We start from the raw sequence: 24118 nt of genomic DNA on the forward strand, positions 1-24118 counted from the left end.
TATATGACCAATTGTTGTCCTTTTCTACACTTCATGACTACATGGTATGGGTTAAGGGAGCAGGATTGGATATGTAACTACCAGTTAGTACACGCATTAAAAAGTAAATCAAACTACATTAAATTTCACTTGGTTACACACGAATGTCTGGATTTGATAAGAAATCCGGAAAAGCAGAATAAAGTTGTTTCTAGAATATATAGTTATGTGAGAAATAGTTACACAAAACATATGAAACACAAGTCACAGAATAAATGGGAAAATATTATAGGGACTTTGGATGACTAAGAATGGGTACAGGTACAAACAAATATTAAAACATGCTCCATCAATTGGAATCACAGGATAATCACAGATTCATTTTTTCTTTATTCACCAGTTATATTATACCCCGAAGGGCCTTTATAAGGAGAATTCAAATTACTGGAAGTGTCACTTAGTAGATTCTGATTTCTTTTACCTGATTTGGTCATGTCCGGGAATCCGAACTTTCTGGGATGAAATATTTAGAAAGATCTTATTACCTCTCCATATCGATCTAGGCCATACTGCAGGAACTGCTATTTTTGGTATATTGGATTAGGATACAGTGAGACAGAAACATGAAAAAATGATTAACAAACTAATGAATGTGGCCTTGGTTTGTATTGCCCAAAAATGGTGCGCTAAAGACTACCCAACAGTAAATCTTTAGCACAAGCTTTCCCTACAGATCAAAAAGTATGAATCTATCTTGATTAAAAACAGATTGCCAGGATCAAAAATATTTTTTTATTATTTTTGCCCAGCCAGCGGGCATGAGGGTGGGTAATAGAAGGTAATTCTTCTTTTTCTGTTTGCCAAACTGATACACAAGAAGATAATGGGTATTGGTAATGTTACAAATATAGAGGTAAACTTAATTGGGTCTTTTAGCATAATGGCATAAAACAGGCAACTCTTTGGTGAAGCCCTTTTTCTGCATAATGTTGAATCTCCTAAAATAGCATCAAATGGAAATGTCACCATCATGGATAGCAGCTGGATGGTTGTTTGTTGGCCTCAATCTTCATGAAACGCTCCCTTTAATCCCTTATCACCATGTGACGTACTACTACGTCATATGCTGGCTGCGGGTTTATGGAGAGGGCTCATGGACTGAGAGCCCTCACTGAGCTCTTTAAATGGGAAAATAAAAAAGTTATAGATTTTTGAAGGTGGGGATTAAAAAATCAAAACGCAAAAACGAAAAAGGGCCATAAAGGGGATAAAGGATAGAATCTTGATTGTAGAAACAACTAAGGAGGGATGAACGTAGAAACTGAATATGTAGAAAACAATGGCCCTGGCCTCTTATATGGCTATAAAATAAATTTATAGAAAACCAAAGCGTACACATAAAGATTTACACTTAAAAATATGAGATTGATACATAGGGTCACATTCACACCGGAGTTTACTGACAATAATGCACTGTGCTGCGATTCACTAAGATTGTGTGCCCAATATCCTGCATGTGTCGCTTCCCCACTCAGGTCCGACAGAGTTCACCATTTTTTAAGTGGTGCATGTAAGTGCATTGTTTTGCGACACAATTTAATTCGGTAAGTCCGAATCAGTCCAATCATATAATGCGCTCCCCAATTTGTGTCGCATGAAATCCAGGGCAGCTGGGCCACAAAAAGGGTTGCATGCACTAAAATCCCAGCGCAGACAATTGTTAAATACCTGTGCAAGTCGTGCAATCCCTGAAAAAGGTGCACATTCCAACTAAAGTGAGCAGCGCGACCCTTAGTAAAGGAGCCCCATAGATAATATTGTAGTGAATAGAGAATTACTCTGTCCTACGAAGAATGATGGTGACAGCAGAGCCCTCCATGCATATCCCCAAGCCCTGCGAGAGAAAGCATTTTGCTGTCTTCTGTCACATGCTGCTGACCAAATGGAGCCATTTGGCGTTATGTGGATGCTCCCATATCCCCACAACTAGGTTATATCCGAAATCCAAACAATCGAGAAAATCCTCCATAGATTCACTCAAAAAATACATCACTCAAAAAGGGGATATTAACAAAGAACCACATTTAAAAAACATGTAAACTATGCATAAATATTTTGTCTAGTAAATGTTGCAAAAACACATCTCAGGCTTAGTTGTAGTTATTTTACAGTTACTTGAAACACAACACAAGCCAATAAATGCCACAATGCACGGAGGAGCACAAGAGCAGGCACACTGCAGGATAATAAATATTCCATTTTGATTTTTCCTTGAGCAGAATGTCTAAATATAGAATTGCATATATATTAACATGGCTTCTGCACCCAATGCTAAAGTTCTTGGAGATCTCCGTACTTCAGATAGTAGTGCAGTAGTGTTTTAACTTTACCAATACATAGGATCAGGCCAGCTGTTATGTTATATTACACGGTGTTATATACTGTATAACGTCTCCAGATACCGAAACATGTTTATATTGTGGAGTTTATTATCTCACATTGACATAATAGCACCTGAGAACAAATATATGAAGCCACTGACTACTGCTGGGTCTGTGTTGTCCTTCGACCCCCACTCTAAGGTCTTTTCATTCTCCTGTGACTTTATGTTCACGATACGCATGAGTTTGGTGGATCTTTTAACCCTTCCTAAGTATTTCCCCTTATATATTTTGTTCCGTCTGTGGAAAACATCAATCCAAGGTCCATTTTCTTCGTGGCTCCAGGCTCCGCCATGCCTGGAAAGTTTTTGAAGTGTATCCCTGGAGATTCATGTCTTATCGTGATGATCATCTACAGGAAAGGCGGTTTGACCATTGTCATAAATGTGGATTCTTTATTGTAAGAACCATAAGAATATGAAACCTGTAGCCACATGATGATGGGATGGTGGATATAAGGGGCCTTGATGCCTTCATAAGGGGCCTGTATCTTATGGGAGCAAGATTTTTTTAATAGAACATCAATTCAGGTAACTTTTGGACTGCCATAATTGAAGTTGGGGAGTAATGTTTTCCTTTATTGTGGGTCACTTTGTGGGTTTTTTCCTCACCTCCAAATCAATACTGTAGTACTGAAGGATTGACCTGTACAGGCAGTCCCCGGGTTACATACAAGATAGGGTCTGTAGGTTTGTTCTTAAGTTGAATTTGTATGTAAGTCGGAACTGTATATTTTATCATTGTAATCCCAGCCAGAACTTTTTTGGTCTCTGTGACAATTGGATTTTAAAAATGTTGGATTGTCATTAGAACCAGGAATAACAATAAATCTTCATTACAGACACCTGTGATAACTGTTACAGCTGATTATTGTAGCCTGGGACTAAAGTATAGAAAATTACCAACATCCAGGGGTCCGTTTGTAACTAGGGGTTGTATGTAAGTCGAGTGTTCTTAAGTAGGGGACCGCCTGTAGTAGTTAACTGTGTATGCCTCATGCACTGGATTACAAACTGCATGGAACGGATTCTGATGTGCATTTGAAGTATATGCTAAACGAGAGTTGGATGAATGAAGATATGGTGCCATGTCTGTGCTCTAGTCTTGGTTCTTATACTGTATATGTAGTCAGCATGTTTTGGTACCATCTCATTTTGGGATGAAATTATAATTTCTTTCATACAATTTTGGGAACTGTTTGACCATTCAGTTTTAGGAGGACGTGTAGGCGAGGGTAGGTATTTAACTACAGTGCTACCCTAAAACCCACATTGGGTGGTTCCTCCCCAACTGCATATCTAAAAAATATTCAATGATATGTGCATCTTTCTGATGCTGTGCTAAATGTGAATTAATGAGGGAGAAAACACTATAGAATATACTATAATGCATTGTGCGGTCACGGTATATTATTTGAATATGGGGGCACATAGAGGTGAATTTTTAAAGGTCAATATTACTAAGGAGCACAGTGAAGTCCATAGTTGTTATCCAGGGGACATTATACTTGAGTGACTATGGTATTTTTAGGGTTGCAGTGTGAAGATGTGCTCCAAATGCCACAAGACAGCAATTTTGTAGTGATAAATCATGGCAGGCAGCCCAGATATGCAATATATTTAATGAAGCTATATATGCATGTGTGGTTATTCATTGCTTACATATATTTATTGGTAATAGACGTATTCTATTGATAATCAAAAATGTAAGGATTCTTAACAAATTGGTGAAGTTTGTAATACTGTAGAGGTTTATTATTGGATGTATTTGTAATTTGTAAAAAATATCAATAAACAAATAAAACAAAAAAAAGAAGATGCTTACTTCTTTACTGTCACGGGTGCTACCACGACCCACGCCTCGGGTTGCGGGCTCACCTGTGGCCCTCTCCATGCTCCAGAGCTCCGGCACCCCAACTCACCTGTCCTTGTTCCTTGTTGCGTCTGTTGGTCGACCTGGTGGTACCACATTGCAGCATGTCCAACCCGCTTTGCGGCAGGCTTTGTGAAAACCGGGTGCCACCTCCGGTCCCAGGTGTCGGCTTACGTCAGTGTCCGTGGTGGTCCAGTGGATCCACTACCCTTGGTGCCTGACATTTATCCTTTCTTCATAAATGGGGGGGACATTTAGTTTGTATTTTTATTCTTTATTTTTTTTCCATTTTTTTATTGTAAACTTTTTTTAACTACTCTTTCGGGCTTTTTCCGCTTCTAGACCAGTTTGCACCACTAGCAATCAAATACTAATTACCTCTCCTATGAATATGTCTTCAATGCTCTAAAACTGTTGAACTGATGAATCTTTCGTACAGATTAACAGATATGTTTAGAATACAGAAATTCAGAAGTGTAGTTCTCATAACATGAAATAACACCACAATGAATTCATGTAAACTTTTTTATGTAAACTATTTTAATATTCAGATTTTGGATAGTTTCATTTGATTTGATCAACAAAGTACACGCCATCACAATTCTTTGCTTTATGCTGTAGTTGAGATAAAAAACCTATTATTCTCAACTTTTATCAAACCTGTTTTGATGTGATTTGGAGCCATTATCTTACACGTTTCTGTCAAAACAGCTGATTCATCTCTACTCATTTGCATATCAGAAAAACTGCTGTAATTAAGGTACAGATCCTCGATAGCAGAGAATTGTAGGTGATATGGGGAGAACTTTTATCCCTTTAGCTGGAGGCATCACTTGTGTGAGGGCTAAAATTCTAGTGACAGGTCCTCTTTAAATATGTAAGCCCCTTCACAAGTTTCAAATTCCCTATTTGGGTTTTTATATGTTAGAGAACTTTGAGGAAGACATAAGCTTTATGTTTTAACATTGATCTGTGTCATCCTAGTGCTAGATTTCTATCCTCACATTGAAGATGAAGAAGGGAGCAATGGGCTTCCAAAACGTGATGTCTACAATATCAGTGAAAAGAAGTTTTCCCACCAACTTCAAGTACAGGCGGTCCCCTACTTAAGAACACCCGACTTCCAGACGATCCCTAGTTACAAACGGACCTCTGGATGTTGGAAAGTTACTTTAGCCCTAGGATACAATGTTCAGCTATAGCAGTTATCACAGGTGTCTGTAATGAAGCTTTATTGTTAATCCTGGTTCTTATGATAACCCAACATTTTTAAAATCCAATTGTCACAGAGACCAAAAAATATTTGGCTGGGGTTACAATTATAAAGTATATAGTTCTGACTTACATACAAATTCAACTTAAGAACAAACCTACAGAACCTATCTTGTACGTAACCCAGGGACTGCCTGTAGACTTCATTGGCAACCCAATAGCCATCAAATCCTTGCCTGTTGTCCTAAGTAGAACACAGTTGAAGCAGAAGTCACTGTCCTTACATTATTTATGCAAGTAAGCACCCCCCCCCCCTATTTGATTTCCGATAGTAATGCTTTATCCAAATATTACTGCCCTATAGTGTGTTAATTGTATCTACTTTTTGTTAACCTGCTATCAGAGGCGGATTAAGACTGCCATGGCTCCGGGCTGTATGGATATTATAGCCCCTACATGGCTGGAATCACTTCCTACATATGGTACTAGAATCAAATTTCTAGGGGAATGACAGATTTGTCCTTTCTGCCTGCTTTCAATATGTGCTGTTTCAGGACCTTTGGAGGACCTTCAAAGGTCCTGAAATGGGTGAAGGTCCTTCTTAGCATAAACTATGGTGGGTGGTTTGGGTGGCCATGGGCTCCGGGCTATTGGCGAAAATGCCTATATTATAATCCATTGCTGCCTGTTATGGTGACACCTTTTAAATACATAGCTTTTTTAATTTGATGCTAAATATTTTAAGCCAGGGTAATTTTTTTTTGTACAAGACAAATAAGATAACACACATATGTCATATTATTATGGCTGTGTTGATGCCAATAGTTTGTTATGCTACTTTAAAAGTTTTTCGTACTGTGGAATTTTTTAAAAGCTTCTTGAAAATTTTTAAGTCCTGTCAAGGGACTTGTACATAGATATAGGGCCATAATTTGTAGCATATTTTTTATAAAGTAATGGATGTCTATGTAGGAAGTGATTCCAGACATGTAGGGGCTATAATATCCATACAGCCCAGAGCCATGGCAGTCTTAAACCGCCTCTGATAACAGTTTAACAAAAAGTAGATACAACCAACACAGGTTTGTTCTTAAGTTGAATTTGTATGTAAGTCGGAACGGTATATTTTATAGTTGTAGTTTATATAATGTTTATACATTAAAGAAATTTCATTTCTGCAGAAAGTTTTATTTTCTAAGAAGTCGGTTGGTGACATATTAAGCAGAGAAGGTCATCTGGGTAAAACTTTTACATTATAGAGCTTTGAATCCAAAAAGTAGCACAGTAGCAGAGCTATTATTACAGAATACAAAATGTCACCTATGTACCCAAAACTGAAAACTTTTCAGAATTTTTTTTTAATCCCCCCATTATTATCTATCAACTCTACAAACAACCCATGTCTGTCATGATAATCTACAAGCAACTCAATATTACTTTTTATGGTACAGCTTATTCTCTGAGGAAAACAAAATTACTTTTCATGCTGGAACTTTGGTCTTGATTCTTGATATCCATGGTCCATGAAAAGAATTCATCATGCTCTTCCAAAGGTCCTTCAAACTTCTGAAGAATCTGCATAGTATACAAAACACATTTGTGTGTCAAATGTCCGTATGCCTCTACGGTCAGCTTACAATTAGCCAAATCAACATTTATTAAAGCTGCCAAAGACCATCTTCCAGGAACTAAAAAGTGGAACCTAATAATTTTGCCTCCAATAAAAATTTTAATAAAAAGCGATGAAAACATCATTCTTTTAAAGTGTCACCTTACACTCTATACACTGTGTAAAAAAATAAGGCAGAATATGGCGGTGCAAGTTTTTAAATAAATTGGTCACAGCCTCCCCAGTAAATAGCCAGCCAGCCCCCAGTAGTATATAGCCAGCCTGCCCCCAGTAGCATATAGCCAGCCCCGTGCAGTATATAGCTTGCCAGCCCTGTGTAGTATAGAGCCAGCCCCCAGTAGTATATAGCCAGCCAGCCTTCAGTAGTATATAACCAGCCAGATCACAGTAACATATAGCCATGCAGCCCAAAAGCCCTCGGTAGTATATAGTCAGCCAGCCCTGAGTAGTATATAGCTGGCCCACGGTATACAGCCAGCCAGCCCCCAGTAGTAAATAGCCAGCCAGCCCGCAGTAGTATAAAGCCAGCCAGCCCGCAGTAGTATAAAGCCAGCCCACAGTAGTATGTAGCCAGCCCGCAGTAGTATACAGCCAATCAGCCCGCAGTAGTATACAGCCAGCCAGCTCCCTGTAGTATACAGCCAGTCCTCAGTAGTATATAGCAGCCAGCCCTCTGTAGTATATAGCCAGCTCACAGTAGTATAAAGTCAGCCAGCCCACAGCAGTATATAGCCAGATATATTTATTTATAAAAAAATAAATCATTTCAACACCTGGGAGGTCAAAATTCTTACTGCATCCCTTTCCATGTGGGGTACACTTTCTAAGATGTGATCACTTGCTGTGGATTCCACTAGGCCCAAAGTAATTTTGCAAAAGGAGCATGACATCCAAAAGTTGAGCAGTATGTATTACACCTAATGTGATCCTGGCTGTTAATGCAAAGGCTCAGTTGTCATACACAGCCGGGCTCTCGCACTGATCGCAGGGGCTCTGGTTCTGATATTTCCTAATGGCCTGGTGTGTTAAGGAGTTAAAGAGAAAGACATGTAAAAGATTAATAAATTAATAAGAAAAATGAACTGCTCCGTGGGACAAGGAGGTGAAGACATTTATTCATTTCTCTCTATAGAGAGGAACAAATGTGGTTTGTGTGGGGGAATATTATATATAGTTTTTATATGAGTCAATTTAATATTTTGTTTGTGTTTTTTAAATATGATCCATATATATGTGATTTGTACTATAATAGGACATGTTTCTGATGAGACTGTAAAGGTGTCCTTAAAGTGTAACTGTAAAGTTCCTTGACAAAAACTAGTTTTAGCACAGATGGGGAGCGTCTTTCATAACACTTCCAGTGATACCTGTATCCAAATTTGTAATGTTTTCATACTTTTCCAAGAATTAAAACCTCCTGTACAAAGAAAAATACTTCTTATTTTTTATTTTTCCATCTGCTGACACTAATACGGAGTACGGAGCTGTGGGTGGTGTCATTTTGTGCGACTTTTGATGGTGTTTTCAATACCATTTTTAGGACTGTATCGCCTTTTCGACTTTTCCGTTACCGGGTTAAACGCAGTGAAAAACTGTTAATATATTTTGATAGATCAGGCATTTCTGGATGCGGCAATACCTAATGTGCTTATGGTTTTTACTGTTTATTTATATTTATATGACAGGGAAAGGGGGGAGATTAGAATTATCAGGTTTCATTAATATATTTTTTTAAACTATTTTTTATTTTTACTATTTTTCAGCCCCCCGTAGGGTACTTTAACCCTAGGTTGTCTGATTGATCCTACCATATACTGCCATATATGACAGTATATTGGGATTTTCCTACGCATTCATTACAATGTGCTAATCGCATATTTTAATGAATGGGTTAAAACAAGACAGCCTCGGGTCTTCAGAAGACCCGAGACTATCATGGTGACCGATTGCCGCTCCCCGATGACACACAGTATGACACGGCTGCTGCTGATGTCATACTATGCGCCGGCTGTGAAGAAACATGGCCGCGCCCTGCAGGCTGTTGCCGGAGACAGAAGAAGACGGAAAACAGGACCCACGCTGATATCGGGGGAGCATCGCTGCACATCGGGGCTGCCAGAGGTTGAGTATATAAGTTGTTTTTTTTAAGTGCTGGGCTGGCTGTATTGACTCGTGTATAAGCCGAGTTGAGGATTTTCAGCACATTTTTTGTGCTGGAAAACTCGGCCTATACACGAGTATATACGGTAACCCCGTCATTGACATCTTTTTACATGGTTTCACTGCTCTTTATGTAGTCCAGATCTCTAGCCAAATCATTGTCTGGGCTGGGGTTTTGGGATCACATAATATATCTGTATATATCCCTACAACAGCATATCACTGCTCAATAAACAAAACACAAATGTAAAATCCATATGCTTTATTATCTCACTATTAAAACACCAAAGATTAACCTAAAAGCAAAAAAAAAATTCAGTAGTGGTGTTCGAAAATCCACTACAGTTTAGGGTCACAATGTTGATGTAATACATCAACATTATATGCAATCACATATAAAATTACCACTAGGAAATAAAAATAATACAAATACAACTAATGCAGGTTAAGATCAGTACTAGTATTGCACATAAAAAGTCATAACATATAATTGATAATGCTATGTAATAATGCATGCCCACAATAAAATACAAAACCTATAAGACAACCTCTCAAAAAGATATAACCAGCAAAGACAATAGATAAGCCAATGGATAATGGGGACACAATGTCCCCACAGGATTGGCCACCACCGCAACACCCCACATAAATATCCTGATCTCCCTTTTAAAAATTATTTTCCAAGGTCAGTCTCAGTTCTTCAGTACTCCTGAACAAGCCTCAGACTGGCTAGATCTTAAGGGACTATGAATGTAGATATTTAGGTCTGTATTCTTAGATATAAGTCAGCAATTGGGGGGACGGGGGTTGAGGGGGGGCGGCAAAGTGGCTGAAGTAGGAAGAGTTGTACTACGGTAGAACAGGTGGAGGGTTTTTGGGGGGTGGGATGAAACGATGCTGGGGATGTTGTCTGGTCGCAGGATGCTTTTTGGTTTTGTCTGCTCCTTTTTTCCTCTTTCTCGCGTAGAGGTAACATATGGGTACTAGGTTTATAACGTGGAATATAAGAGGATTAAAGGATCGGTTGAAACGCTGCATTATTTTTGATTATATTATTAAACAATTACCAGCAATTGTCATATTATTGGAGACACATCTTGATAAAGAATCTTTGGCTTTTGTAGACAGGAGGTGGGCTAGTGGTGTCTATAATTCAGTTTTTTCATCATTCTCTAGAGGTGTCTCTATCCTGGTTCATAGATCAGTCGGCTTCCAGGTATTGGAGGCAAAGTGCGATCCAGATGGAAGATACGTATTCTTGTTGGGTATATTAGATGGCATTAAATGGGTTGTGGCAGGTCTTTATATACCTCCCCCCTTTAAATATGATGTTCTGATAAGTCTACTGCGATTTTTGGAGAAGGTGGGGGATTGCCCCGTTTTAGTTCTCGGTGACTTTAATGCTGTAATGTCGGATAAGAAGGATCGTATGGGGAAAAAAAACCCGGCTAGCATAGTTGGGGGAGATACCCCCTTCGCTAGGTTTTGCCAGGAAGTCGGTTGGAGAGATGTGTGGAGATCCTTAAAGGGGGAACAACAGATATTTTCCTGTCACAATCGTTCGCATAATACCTTCTCCCGCATTGATCTAGCTTTGGCCAATGACCTTGCCATCGATCGGGTGGTGAAAATCCGGTATGATAATCGCTCTATCTCTGATCATTCCCCGCTGGTCCTTGAGTTATCCGGTTCTGGGAGAGCTGTTCTCAGGTTCTGGAAACTCAATACGCATTGGCTAGTTCTATTGACGGGTGAAGATAAAATTAAGGAAGAGTTATGTAGATTTATTGCGGCTAATAAAACCGCCGAGAACCTTGGGTTAATGTGGGATGCCCTGAAATCCTTTCTTAGAGGGATACTAAACTCAGAAATCATATACCTGCGTAAGCAATGGGTTAGACAGGAGAAGACATTGAAAAAGGAGGTGAAAGAAAAAGAAAGGGCCTTTCTTGAGAGTGGTTCGAAAGAGCGGCAAGACAGCTTTGATAGGGCACAAGAGGAATATAACAGATTTATGGCAGATAAGGCGATGCAGAAATTATTTTTCTTAGATCAGAAGGCACATTGCGAGAGCGGTGTACCTTCAAAGGGGCTTCTTCAGAAAATTAAAAAACAACAGGAGGAAAATAGAATAACAGCTATTAAAAACAATTTTGGGGATATAACCACTAATCCTGAGGAGATTAGAGAAATCTTTTTAAAATTTTTCCAAGGTATCTACTCATCAGATCTGGAGGCGTCAACAGGGGACATAAGGCAATTTCTAGATAATATTCAATTTCCTTCTCTCTCATTGGATGGGGCAGATGTGTTATCACGCCCGATAACCAGAGCGGAGCTTGAGGAGTCCCTTTCATCCTCCAGACGTAATTCTGCCCCGGGACTAGACGGGCTTCCATTAGAAATCTATAGTAGATTCGGTGCCATTCTTTTACCACTTATGATAGAGGTCTGGGAATTTTCTCAAAGGAAGGGTAAGCTGCCTGATTCGTGGTATGAGGCAAGTATAGTTCTGATTCAAAAAAAAAATAAAGACCCACTGGAAGCGGAATCCTATCGACCGATCTCGCTTATAAATGCAGACGCCAAGCTAGTGGCCAAATTAATGTCAAACAGATTAAAGAAGTATGCCCCAACACTTATACATGAAGACCAATGCGGCTTTGTCGCCGCACGTCAGAGTAAAACTAATATAAGACGCCTGTTTGCAGGTCTACAGTTGGGTCAGGGGGAGTCCCGCTCCATTCTGTCATTGGATGCCTCTAAGGCCTTTGATAGGGTGGAGTGGGACTTCCTATGGGAGGTGTTGTACAGATTTGGGCTTGGGGGCAAGTTTGTGGAGTGGGTTAGACTTTTTTATAGGGCTCCGAGGGTCTGTATTAGAGTCAATGGCGATTTCTCCCCTTTTTTCTCACTGTCTAGGGGGACTAGGCAGGGATGCCCCCTGTCCCCGTTATTATTTGCGTTTTTTATAGAACCTCTGGCGATAAAACTTAGGGCTGACAGGGAGATAGAGGGGGGAGGACCCGCTGGACCCGAGGATAAGATTATGTTATACGCTGATGATGTCCTCTTATCTCTTAAGGACTCCGAAATATCGGTGCCAAAAGCCCTGAAGGTAATTCAGGAATTTGGTAGATTCTCGGGTTTCCAGATCAATACCCACAAATCGATTTTGGTCCCGCTGGATGGGGCTTCACATCCCAATTATTTGCAGTTTGATCTGAAGGTATCGTCCTCATGCGATTATCTGGGGCTAAGGATTACGTCTAAGGTGGATGACTATATTACTTTGAATCTTGCCCCCTTATTGACAAAACTTAAAAATAAGGTGAATACATGGAATACGTTGCCATTAAATCGTGCAGAGAGAGTTATACTTATAAAGAGTGTACTGTTACCTCAAATTTTATATGTACTAACTAATTCTCCTTGCTGGATAGGTAAGAGCTGGTTTGGATTTATTCGTGCGATTATAAACAAATTACTTTGGGGGAGAAAAAGGGTCCGCATCAAACAAGAAACTTTAATGGTGGATAGGGAGAGGGGCGGACTATCGCTCCCCTCCTTCTACCATTATTTTTTGGCGGCACAGATACAGTTTATCTTGGAAAACAGACAGTCATCTATATTTTATGCGGTCAGTTCGTGGTTGGGGAGAAGATTTGAGTCAATGCCTGCATTATTGGAGTCTGGTCAATTGAAGAGCCTCAATGGTAAAAAGTTCCCTCTGGCGAGGCTACTGGAGTATACATGGAGAGACCTCAGGAGGTTATTTGACATTAAGGGAGGCTTTAAATTTACCCCTTTATGGGGCAATTTCAACTTTGTAGAACTTTGTAAAATGGAAGATATCGAGTTTTGGGAAAAAAAGGGGATTAAGTCTCTGGAGCAGTTGGGGGAAGATGGTACACTCCCTTCCTTCCAGTTTTGGTGTGATAGAGGCATCCTGGAGGAAAGGGATTTTTTTAGATATTATCAAATTGCACATGCATTTAGTAAAGAAGCACATCACGATAGGTTTACGTTACATGTAGGGGGTAATTTCATAGAACTATTAGGGTTAGACGCGTCACGACTTAATCTATCTAAAATTTATCACCTGCTAAGGGCTAGTATTGACCAGAATTTTAGTCATATAAGTCAAGCGAAATGGATAAATCAGGTTGGCTTTATCACAGCGGCACAATGGTGTGATATTTATAAGAATGTGGTCAGATCAACGATTAACTTAAATCACAGATGTACACAACTTAATATACTATATAGAATTTATTTTTCACCATATTTAATGTATAAAGCGGGTTTAAGTGAAAACTCTAACTGCAGGAGATGTAAGTACCCTCAAGCCGATATCTTACATGTGCTTTGGCTCTGCCCGAAGATCAACTCTTATTGGGAGGAGATCTTCATGAAATTGGAGGACCAGCTTCAATGCTCCTTCCCGCGAGTGGCCACGTTTGGGGTGCTGGGTCTGCTCCCAATCCCCTTAGATGATAGATCAAAATCTGATTTGGCTTTAAAGACTATCTTCCTTGCAAGACTAATATTAGTCAAACATTGGTTAGATGAAAAACCCCCAACAGTGAATGAATGGAGTAATCTAGTGAAACGTATAAAATCGTACGAATGTGCATATGAAAAACGTTACAGGAGGGGCAGCAGACTTAAGGATATATGGAATCAGTGGAGACTATAGAGACCCTCTATGTAGGGTACTCCACTGAGCATTTCAGCGGCCATCCAATATCTCCAGCATCGGTATAGGGTGGGGAGGGTGGGGGGTTGGGTGAGGGAATATGTATATTAATATGATGATATCTGTATTGTCACATGTTGGTGGCTCTCAATGTTAGGGAGCCCGATTTATGAAGTTATATATAAAGTTGTTATGTAATGTGGCAATGTATTATGGATATTTGATGAAAATAAAAATTAAAAAAAAAAAAAAAAAAAAAAAAGAGTTCTGGCTATATCGGTTTCTTCTCAGCTAGCTCCATACCATTTTTGAGATTCTGATCTTTGTTTTCATGGTATCCTGACTTTTGGCTTGTGTGCAGACTATTCTACTGTATTGTAATTTTGTACTGCACTTTCCCTTTTTGTTGTGACCTTGCTCTGGCAAATATTCTAATCTGTTTTTACTGTCTTATCTTTGTATCAGTGATTGCACATTGTCACCGGTAGGAATCTTCTACCTACTTCTACCCATTGCCTAGGGTAGGCTGAACTGCAGCTGGGAAAGGGATTAGCCTCAGGGCCCACTGTTTCTGTCTATGTATTCAGTCTGTTTCCAGACACAGTGTAATAGCTTGGTTCTGGTGTTTATCCAAAAAGGTCCATTTTGGCATTAGTGATAAAAACCTAAACTGCCTCATTCCACAAAGCGCCCAAAGCTGTGATATCATTGCTACAATCATCTTTTCATTTAATCTGTAACTTGAACAAGACTTTTGCTTCTCCCTCCATAGATAACATTAAAGGATAGATTAATATCTCAGCAGTCTAATTAATTTGTGGTTCTACTGAGATGCTTAAGTGTTCCCTTAATTATCATAAGAATAAATAGAGGGTAAGAAGTAATTATAAGAAATACAGGAAGCCAGGAAAGTATCAGAACCTGGAACATGCAGTTATTTCATCTATCTCAGTCTTTCTCAAGATAACTACATACATGAATTGAACCATCATATCAATAATTTAAGAAGTAGAAGTATCTGGCATGGTGTGCAGGAGCATGCCTTGTACACAATGTATGAAATTGTACAACTGTGGCAGAATATTGATTAAGTAGTTAAAAATACAACCTCTGCCGCAAAAAAACAATCAATCGTGCAGCTACATCTGTGGACTAATATAAAACTTAATGCTATTGAAAAGCAACAATAAGCAAACACAAATAAAATTAGCTTAGCCCTTAAGGTACAAAATATTTTAAACATGTTTCGTAGAACAAAGCTGCATGTGCAATGCATACACAGATCTTTGAAAATTAACACATATTCATCAAGGTTACTACGTTAATAAACAAAGCTTGTTACATAAAGGTTAAATCATGCTGGTAAAGCAATACAGAAAGTTTGTGATAAATGTGACACCAATATAGAGAGCACATACAACACTGTGAATGTTACAACTAATTTTATCTTAAAAAGGTTTTTTTATGTTTAACCGACTTCGGTCCTAATGAACCTTTCCGAAGAGATATTGTTAAATATTGCTAACCCAATCAATGCCACAATGAAGCTGCCGTACAGAATGAAAAGGATGAAAATAACAGAAGAGAATTAAAAAATGGGTGGGAATAGAGAGCTGAATAAGAAGATGAAGACTGAGGGGCAAAGGATGATATCATAGAGTACTATCATTTACTCAGCTGGAGGATGGGATAAAGAAGGTGATTACCTGTGGACACTTTAGTGAATACTTCTGTATTGTTACTGCTTTTCATAGTCATCATTTGTGAATAACAAAATACATATTGGAAGAGTTTATGAAGCAAACTCCACAGGTGTAATTGCTAGGAAAAATAAGAAGTGATCTTAACAGAGGGAAAGTAATGCTTGCCATAACTGGTGCCACACAACTGACAGTATTTACACTGGAGGTCAAACTTAGAGAACACACAATTTCCAAATTCCAAAGGGTCATTGTGTAGTCCTATCTGAAAATATCCTAAAATGAGAAAAATAGCAGTATTTTAATCCTATTACATAAATTGTATATATTCTAAAGAACAGAATAAAAATGTAAATGAGATAATTGTAAAAGACACTGATCAAAATTAGTGAACACTTTTAGATCCCTGCAAGTTATGGATGTTAAGTTATGGGTGCTGTTGTGATGTCGGGAGGTGTGGATTTATTAGTGTATTTTTTACTTAAAAACATTTGACACAGGCACTGTGTTAGCCAATCATTCAACAGAAAGCATGGGGGGGGGGGTTTGTCAGATGATCCTACTGATTCGGACAGATCGCGGGAATTAACTTTAAAATTGTGTTGCATGGCGACTTAATGATAATCTGCTAAAGGACCCTTTATGTGTCGCCGAACTTAAGTCCACTATGGATAATTTCCTAGCAACACACTCGGGTGAATCAATACCTCTTCCCTTGGTGTGGGAAACTCTTAAAGGGGAGTTTCGTGGTGTATTCATTAGGCATGGCACCCGTTTGAAGAGGGAGAAGGCGGCGAAAATTACATCCCTAGCACGGGAGATCAGTGATTTGGAGTCCCGCCATAAATCCTCCTTGGCTCCTGACCTCCTAGTGCAACTTACGGGGAAAAGGGAGACATTGAGGGGACTACTCGACCAGGCCCATCTTCATCATAGAACTCAATTTTCCCGCTATTTGTATGAATATGCCGATAAATGTGGAAGGCCGCTAGTGAGGCTTCTACACCCGCGCAGTGCAGCAACGTTCATGCCTAAAATAAAGACTGCCAATGGGGGGCTTACGCATAACCCAAGGGAGATTGTAGAGACCTTTCGCAGTTATTATGATGCGTTATATAACATCCGGCCACAGTTTGCAGATATGGGTGAGGGGGCCCTTCTAGATCGCATGCGGGAGTATATTTCTGACACCGCGCTACCGGGGATCACTAGCGATTCTACTGAATCATTGGAGCAACCAATAGGAGAGGGGGAGGTGCATCATGCTATCAGGGAAACCCCTTCAGGCAAGAGTCCTGGACCTGATGGGTTTACGCCCGCTTTTTATAAACTCATGAGAGAATCCCTCACCCCATTTCTCACCAGGGTGTTTAACTCTATATCTACTGGCACCCCATTTGCCCCTCAATCGTTGGAGGCCCATATAAGTGTATTACCGAAGCCGGGCAAAGACCCTACGGCCCCTAGTAGCTACAGGCCCATCTCTTTGATAAACGTGGACATCAAATTATACTCCAAAATCCTGGCTAACAGATTAGGCCTACTTCTGCCATCAGTGATACATAACGACCAAGTCGGCTTTGTGCCTGGGCGGGGAGCATGGGATAATCTTAATAAAACAGCCTTGCTGATCTCTTGGGCCAAATCATCTAAAACCCGATTATGCATCCTGTCTATCGATGCGGAGAAGGCATTTGATAGGGTCCACTGGGGGTTCATGAAAGAGGCGCTAAAGCAAATGGGTCTAGGACCGGGATTTGTGGACAAGGTAGCAGCTCTTTATACTAGTCCATCGGCCAGAGTTAGGGTTAATGGATCTCTTCCGGATCCTCTGTTGATTAACAATGGCACCAGACAGGGGTGCCCATTATCCCCTTTGTTATACGCCATCGTGATGGAACATCTGGCGGTAGCAATTAGAAAGAACCCGAACATCCATGGAGCATGCATAGGGGACACGCAATACAAGGCGGCCCTATACGCCGATGATTTATTATTGTACGTCTCACAGCCCCGAATTTCTCTTCCGGCCCTACTCCATGAGTACGAAAGGTACGGTCACCTGAGTAGTTTCAAGATAAACTACACTAAATCAGAAGCACTAAATATCTCTCTGCCGCCAGATGAAGCACAGCACGTGGCTGATAACTTCCCATTACGATGGCGTACCGATCACATTACATATTTGGGAATACAGATCTCCCCTTCCTGTGATGAGATATATAATCGATATATAATCTTAACTACGCCCCTCTATTGGAGCGCACTCTGAGAGATCTTAACAGCTATGATAAAAAGAGGCTGTCCTGGTTTGGAAGGATAAATGTGCTCAAAATGGATATTCTTCCTAGGTTTTGTATCTCTTCCAGGGCGCCCCAATAGCACCCCCCCTTCTTTTTTAAGAAGTTGAGATCAGCAATGACTCGGTTTGTGTGGGGATCCAGCAGACCAAGGATAGGGTGGCGGGTACTTACTAGGCCTAAATCAGCTGGGGGGGTAGGTCTCCCGGATCTTCAGATATACCACTGGGCTGTTACTCTTCAACGTCTCGTAGATTGGCAATCTCATTCCAAGACAAAGCAGTGGGTTGCTTTAGAACAGAAATTCTCCTTAGTTCCCCTGGGATATCTTCCCTGGATAGCTAAACATGCACTTCAATCCCTAGCAAAACAAGCAAGGTTCTCCCGTGTAGCAATTGAAGCCTGGCACAAAATTTTGCACAAGGGCCTTTTGTCCCATAATCGTGGTCCCCTCACGCCACTTCTTCACAATCCCGCGTTCGCCCCGGGGAAGGACAGGGACTCCTTCTTACTTTGGCACTATACAAACGATCCTCGTATGGGTAGCATAGTTGAGAATGGATCCCTTCCCACATTTGAGGCTCTGCAGCTCAAATGTCCGGATGTTCGGTTATCCTGGTTCGAGTATACTCAACTGCGATCATTTGTCGACAGCGAACGGGCTGCATTCGATTCGAGCAGGATGCCCTTTGAGGATCTTCTCAGTTCACGGTCTCCCCAACCCCACGTCATCTCACAAATCTATTCCCTATTACAGTCGGAGAGACTCACAGGCGACCCGGGATACATCGGCAGGTGGGAACAGGAGCTGAATACGGAGTTTACTCCCCAAGATTTGGAAAAAATGTACACCTTCACACATAAACTCTCCATTGCCTGCGCTGCACAAGAAAAAAACTACAAAATTCTCACCCGATGGTACCGTGTACCCGAGATGCTGCATAGGTACTATCCTGGTGTTCCAGATGTATGCTGGCGCTGTGGGAGTGATGGTGGATCCATGCTTCATGTGTGGTGGGAATGTGATAAAATTAGGCCTTCCTGGGAGAAAGTATCTAGCACTTACACTGCGGTCACCAGACGTAAGGTCACATTCACTCCTAAGATCGGCCTATTGTCCGTTCTTCCGGGAACTTTCCGTTCCCAAAAAAAGGGGCTTCTGCGCTTTTTCCTAACCGCGGCCCGCTCAGTTATTCCACGCTATTGGAGGTCTCCCCTTACCCCGCCATTCATTGATTGGGTGCGGGAGATGAGTCACATATGCCGTATGGAGGAACTTACCGCAGAAGTCAATCAGACAACGGGGAAGTTCGGGGAATTATGGCAGCCGTGGTTCCTCTTCAAAGAGACCCCGGAGTATAACAGCTTATTTGTCTAAGGACTGGATCAATTTGTAGTCCATGTCGCCTGGGTATTTGTCTGTGTCAATCCTTAGCCCTGGATGTGTGTCCCTGCCCACCCCCCTCCTATCCACTCTTTTTCCCCTTTTTCTGAACCTTTCCTTTATCCTTCTTTTCTCCCCCCCCCTCTTTTTTCTTCCCCCCCTCCCTTTTTTTTTCTTTTTTCTCTCTTTTCTCTTTTTCTCAAAACTGTTCTTATTGTGTTATAGTAGTTCCTATATATTTGTTGGATTATCAAAGCCATATGGGGTGATGTCATCAGAGAGCAGCATAATGAATGGAGCCTTATGACAATGTTACATGGGCCTCCTTCGCTGCTATCCACGACTTCGACAACAATGTTACTTCCCTATTATGGCTTTAGCAATGAACAATGTTACATTTTCTGCATAATTTGTGGGGCGGAAGTCATGCTTGATCTCCTATGTACGATTATACTATCCACAAACATCTCAGAACGGACCTTCGGGCCCGAAACAGGATATATCTCCAATGTCTATATACTGTGTGGTCCTGCGTGACCCCTGCCTCAGGGTTGTGTGTTCTCTTTTTTTACATGCTGAGTACTTTCATCTGTATAACTGTCTATGTTTCCTGTGTTGTTATAATCAAAAGAAAAAATCTAATAAAAATATTTTGAATATAAAATTGTGTTGCATTCAATGCACTTACATACATCGGGAAGAAGAAGGCGGACTCCGGCAGACCTGAGCGGGGAACGACACGAGCAGGATATCGGGCACACGATGTAAGTGAATCGCGGCAGAGTGCATTCTCAACGGACACTCCGGATCGGGGAACGCGCAGGACCCGGTATGAGTTTTCGTTTCCATTTTGAGAAATTCACAACCTTTTTATCACTTTTATTTAAATTCTTTTGCGTGCTGTAATGGTGAAAATGTGACATGGAACAAACTGGGCACTTTGTGACATGGGAATAACTAACAAGGTAATGTTTAATTTTCATTTACATTCTAATTAAAGCTTAAAATTATGATTTAAATATCTAGGTTTATTATTTATTTATTTTAACTTTTTTTAAATCACTCATACAAAATGCAGTACATTGCCTATATGCATCTGTATTAGACTATAACTCTGGAAAAGGTACAGGTGTAAGAATATGGCAATAAAAAAAATCATTTAATTTTTTAAAAAAAATTATTTAATTTTTTAAAAAGTAATAAGGCATAAAAAACTATAAGAAATTGGTATTTCAGTAATCATGTCAACTTAAAGAATAAAGGAGGGATGTCTTTTGAGCAATAATATCCATAAAAATATGGATACCAATTCCACCTCATTTGGAATATTTTTCCAACTTCTACTTAGAATATTAAATAGTGTCACTTGCATGATCCACATATGGCAAAATATAAAGGATAAGACTTTTGGAATGCAGGAAGTTTAAAACATAACCAACAAATTGAGACAGTCTTAAGTGGTTTAATTAGCCATTTTTTTTCTATTACAGGCAGTCCCCGGGTTACGTACAAGTTAGGGTCTGGAGGTTTGTTCTTAAGTTGAATTTGTATGTAAGTCGAAACTGTATATTTTATAATTGTAGATCCAGACAAAAAAATTTTTGGCCCCAGTGACATTTGGAGTTTAAACATTTTTTGCTGTAATGGGACCAATGGTTATCATTAAGCTTCATTACAGACACCTTACAGCTGATTATTGCAGTCTGGGAATATAGTAAAGCATTCAGAAAGCTTCATCAGAGGTCAGAGGGGTCTGTCTGTAACTATGGGTTGTCTGTAAGTTGGGTGTCCTTAAGTAGGGGACCGCCTGTACTTTTATAGTTGCTACAAAACTATAATAATAATAATAATAAAAAAGAATCTTTATTTATAAGGCACCCTAATATACTGGATAACTTTACATTGGGTCATTGGGCACACATACAAATAAATTAAGACATTAAAGAGTAACAACATAGTCAGATAAAACAAAGCAAGTGAGGGTCCTTTTCGCAATAAAGAGGACAGCGGGCGTCACAGGAGGTATAAGTGCGTGTATAATGGCCCAGACATTCTTATAGGGCAGTGGTGTTGAACCTATGGCACGGTGGCAGAGGTTGCACTCAGGACCCTCTCTGTGGGCAGCCAGGGCTTAACCCCAGCACAGAGTTTGCCAGACAAGACTGAATGTCTCCTCCTGCAATCCAGGATGTGCCACAATCAATGCCATTTTTATCATTTAAAGCTTTATTAAAAGTTAACAGCAGTTAACATCAACCAATGAGATAGAACAGAGTAAGGCAAAATTGGAGTTGCCTTTGTAGGCACAAATAATGAGGAACGCAAACAGATCCTGTTGTAAGATTTCGGGTGCATTGACAATAGCATTCCAGTGAAGACAAGGCTTGTATTTGTGAGTAAATTATAGTTTAACATGTAACCTTAATACAAACATTTTGTCGAACAACAAATATAAACTATAAGGGGGATCACGGAGGAGATATTGGGTAGGTAACAACGGTCACCAGCAACTCAGAAACTAACAATCTTGTAAAGTACAGTACCCAGGAGAGCCCAAAAACATCTGCCAATGAAGCAAGGTGTTAAAGTACAGAGTGCGGTCAGTGGTGGATTATACTATTACCTCTTTCTCTTTGTCAACTAGTAAAACATGGATTCCAAGCCAAAGGATCACGGTGTATGGAGAGGAGAAAGAGAAGGTGCAAAATTCAAATGCAAGGTTGGTATGTGAAGACTTTGCATATAGTATTATGTTCACCTTACTAGTGTCTTCAGGTTTGTGAGTATCAAGATGCATGTAGGGATGCAAGAATTTCTTGCATGCAGATATGGGCATGTCGAACATGAAGGGGATGGCTGCCTCTGGTGAGTTGGGAATTACAGTACCTGCAATGTGCTTAATAATCTGGAGAACAGAGGAGCAGAAGCCACTGATGTGGGGGCAATGCCGCTCAAGGACCCACAATGCCAGGATGCCAGGACTTGTCCGGTACCGATGGAAACCATGTACAAGGGAAGGTACCATCTGGAGTGAATTTTATAACTATTCTCTTGGTGTTTAGAGATTATGGGGCACATTTACTTACCCGTCCCGTTGACGCCGCCGATCCGCAATGTCCGACGAGGATTCAGAGCTGCCGCGATTCACTAAGATCGTGCGCCTGATATCCTGCATGTGTCGCTTCCCCGCTGAGGTTCGCCAGAGTTCCCCTTCTTCTTCCTGGTGTATGTGAGTGCTGATCTTGCGACACAATTTCATTTTTAAATTCCGCTGTTTGTCCGAATCAGTCAGATTGTCCGATGGCCACGCCCCCCGATTTGTGTGGCATGAAAGCCGGCGCCGATGCACTGCAATCCGATCGTGTGCTCCAAAAACCCGGGGTAATTCAGCGCAAAACGAAAACATTCTGGAAATCCGATGGACCCTTAATAAATTTGCCCCTATGACTGCTCATTGGGACAAGAAAAAGCATTTTGACCATTAGGTATTGGAAAACATTTTCTCAAGCTTGGATTTCCAGGCATTAGAAAAAGCAGGAGTAGTTGAAGGGCTAGAGGTGATCAGCAATTTGTACTTTACTGAAAGAGCATGAGAGGTTCTAGTTGAAGCCATACAAAGATGTTCAAAATTTAAAAGACATAAAACAGAAGTCGTTGATTGTACTGAAGATGGTGGGAGGAGGTGGAAGTGATGCCTGGCAGGAGCTTGGGTAGGGGCTGAAAAACATTGCCCGCTATTGTGTGTGTTAATCTAAGGGGTTTAATCTTTGTTCTCTACAGGAAAGACCTCTTTGAGACTCCAGGTGTGAAAGAGTTTGCCCATGATGGGAGTGAGTGGTCCTTGTGCATTAATCACAAAGTGACATGATCTTCAGTGCTATTTTTAAATGACACATCCTTTGCTGACAGGACCGCAGAAGGACCTGTAGATTTGAACAAGGCTGGATTTTGAAGACCGATTAACAGGGAGTTACTGCTCGAGACGGGAGCGAATCAGAGCAACAATTAGCATTTTAGTGGTTTAAATTGTAAGAAAAAGGCAGATTCTAAAAATATTTTGAGGTGCATGCAGCTTGAGTGTGCACATGATTGACTATATGGGGCAAAGGAGAGGTCAGAGGTCTTGATGACCCCAAATCAGCGGGCCCGCTGCATCGGGTTATGGTGACAGAGATTAAGAGCTCAGGGTTGATGATGAATCATTCTAGCTACTACAAAGGTAATTTTTCTATATTCTAATTTTCTGCTTTAGGTAAGATTATAGTAAACGGAATACAGTGACCTGAGCTGTTGCTTCCAGTATTTACAGGTATGTTTTACAGCAATCACATCAGCCATAGGGAGTATCTATCTAGAGAGGGTCATTGATGTCTTTAGAAAAGTCTTCAAGACATGAATTGCAACCTGTGAAGAGGTCGTTGTGGAGGAATACTTGTAGATAAACTGTGATCAATAGCCATTTATATTGTATCATAGTTTCATAGTTTATAGGGTTGAAAAAAGACACTTGTCCATCAAGTTCAACCAAGGAAGGGAAGGGATTGGATGAGGAAGGGATTTAGGGGATATAATTCTATATAACATAACCATCAATGTTATTTAGGTTTAAAAAAGCATCTAGACCCTTCTTGAAGTTCTCTGCTGTCCCTGCTGTGACCAGAGCCTGAGGCAGGCTTTTCCACAGATTGACAGTTCTCATAGTAAAAAAGCCTTGTCGCCTCTGGTGATTAAACATTGTTTT

At 40.4% G+C, this 24118-nt stretch overlaps 1 protein-coding gene across 2 annotated transcripts in view; it reads right to left on the reverse strand.

Annotated features, from left to right (window-relative positions):
• The window catches only part of FRMPD3 (FERM and PDZ domain containing 3), a 78286-nt gene that overhangs the window by 40939 nt on the left and 13229 nt on the right, over window positions 1-24118 (reverse strand). For both annotated transcript variants that reach the window (XM_072123408.1, XM_072123407.1), the window contains exon 2: window positions 6983-7079. The gene's annotated coding sequence lies outside the window, so the exon portion shown is untranslated. The remainder of the gene's footprint in view (window positions 1-6982; window positions 7080-24118) is intronic.

The sequence above is a fragment of the Engystomops pustulosus genome, chromosome 9 (genome assembly GCF_040894005.1).
Source record: "Engystomops pustulosus chromosome 9, aEngPut4.maternal, whole genome shotgun sequence".
Classification (NCBI taxonomy): domain Eukaryota; kingdom Metazoa; phylum Chordata; class Amphibia; order Anura; family Leptodactylidae; genus Engystomops; species Engystomops pustulosus.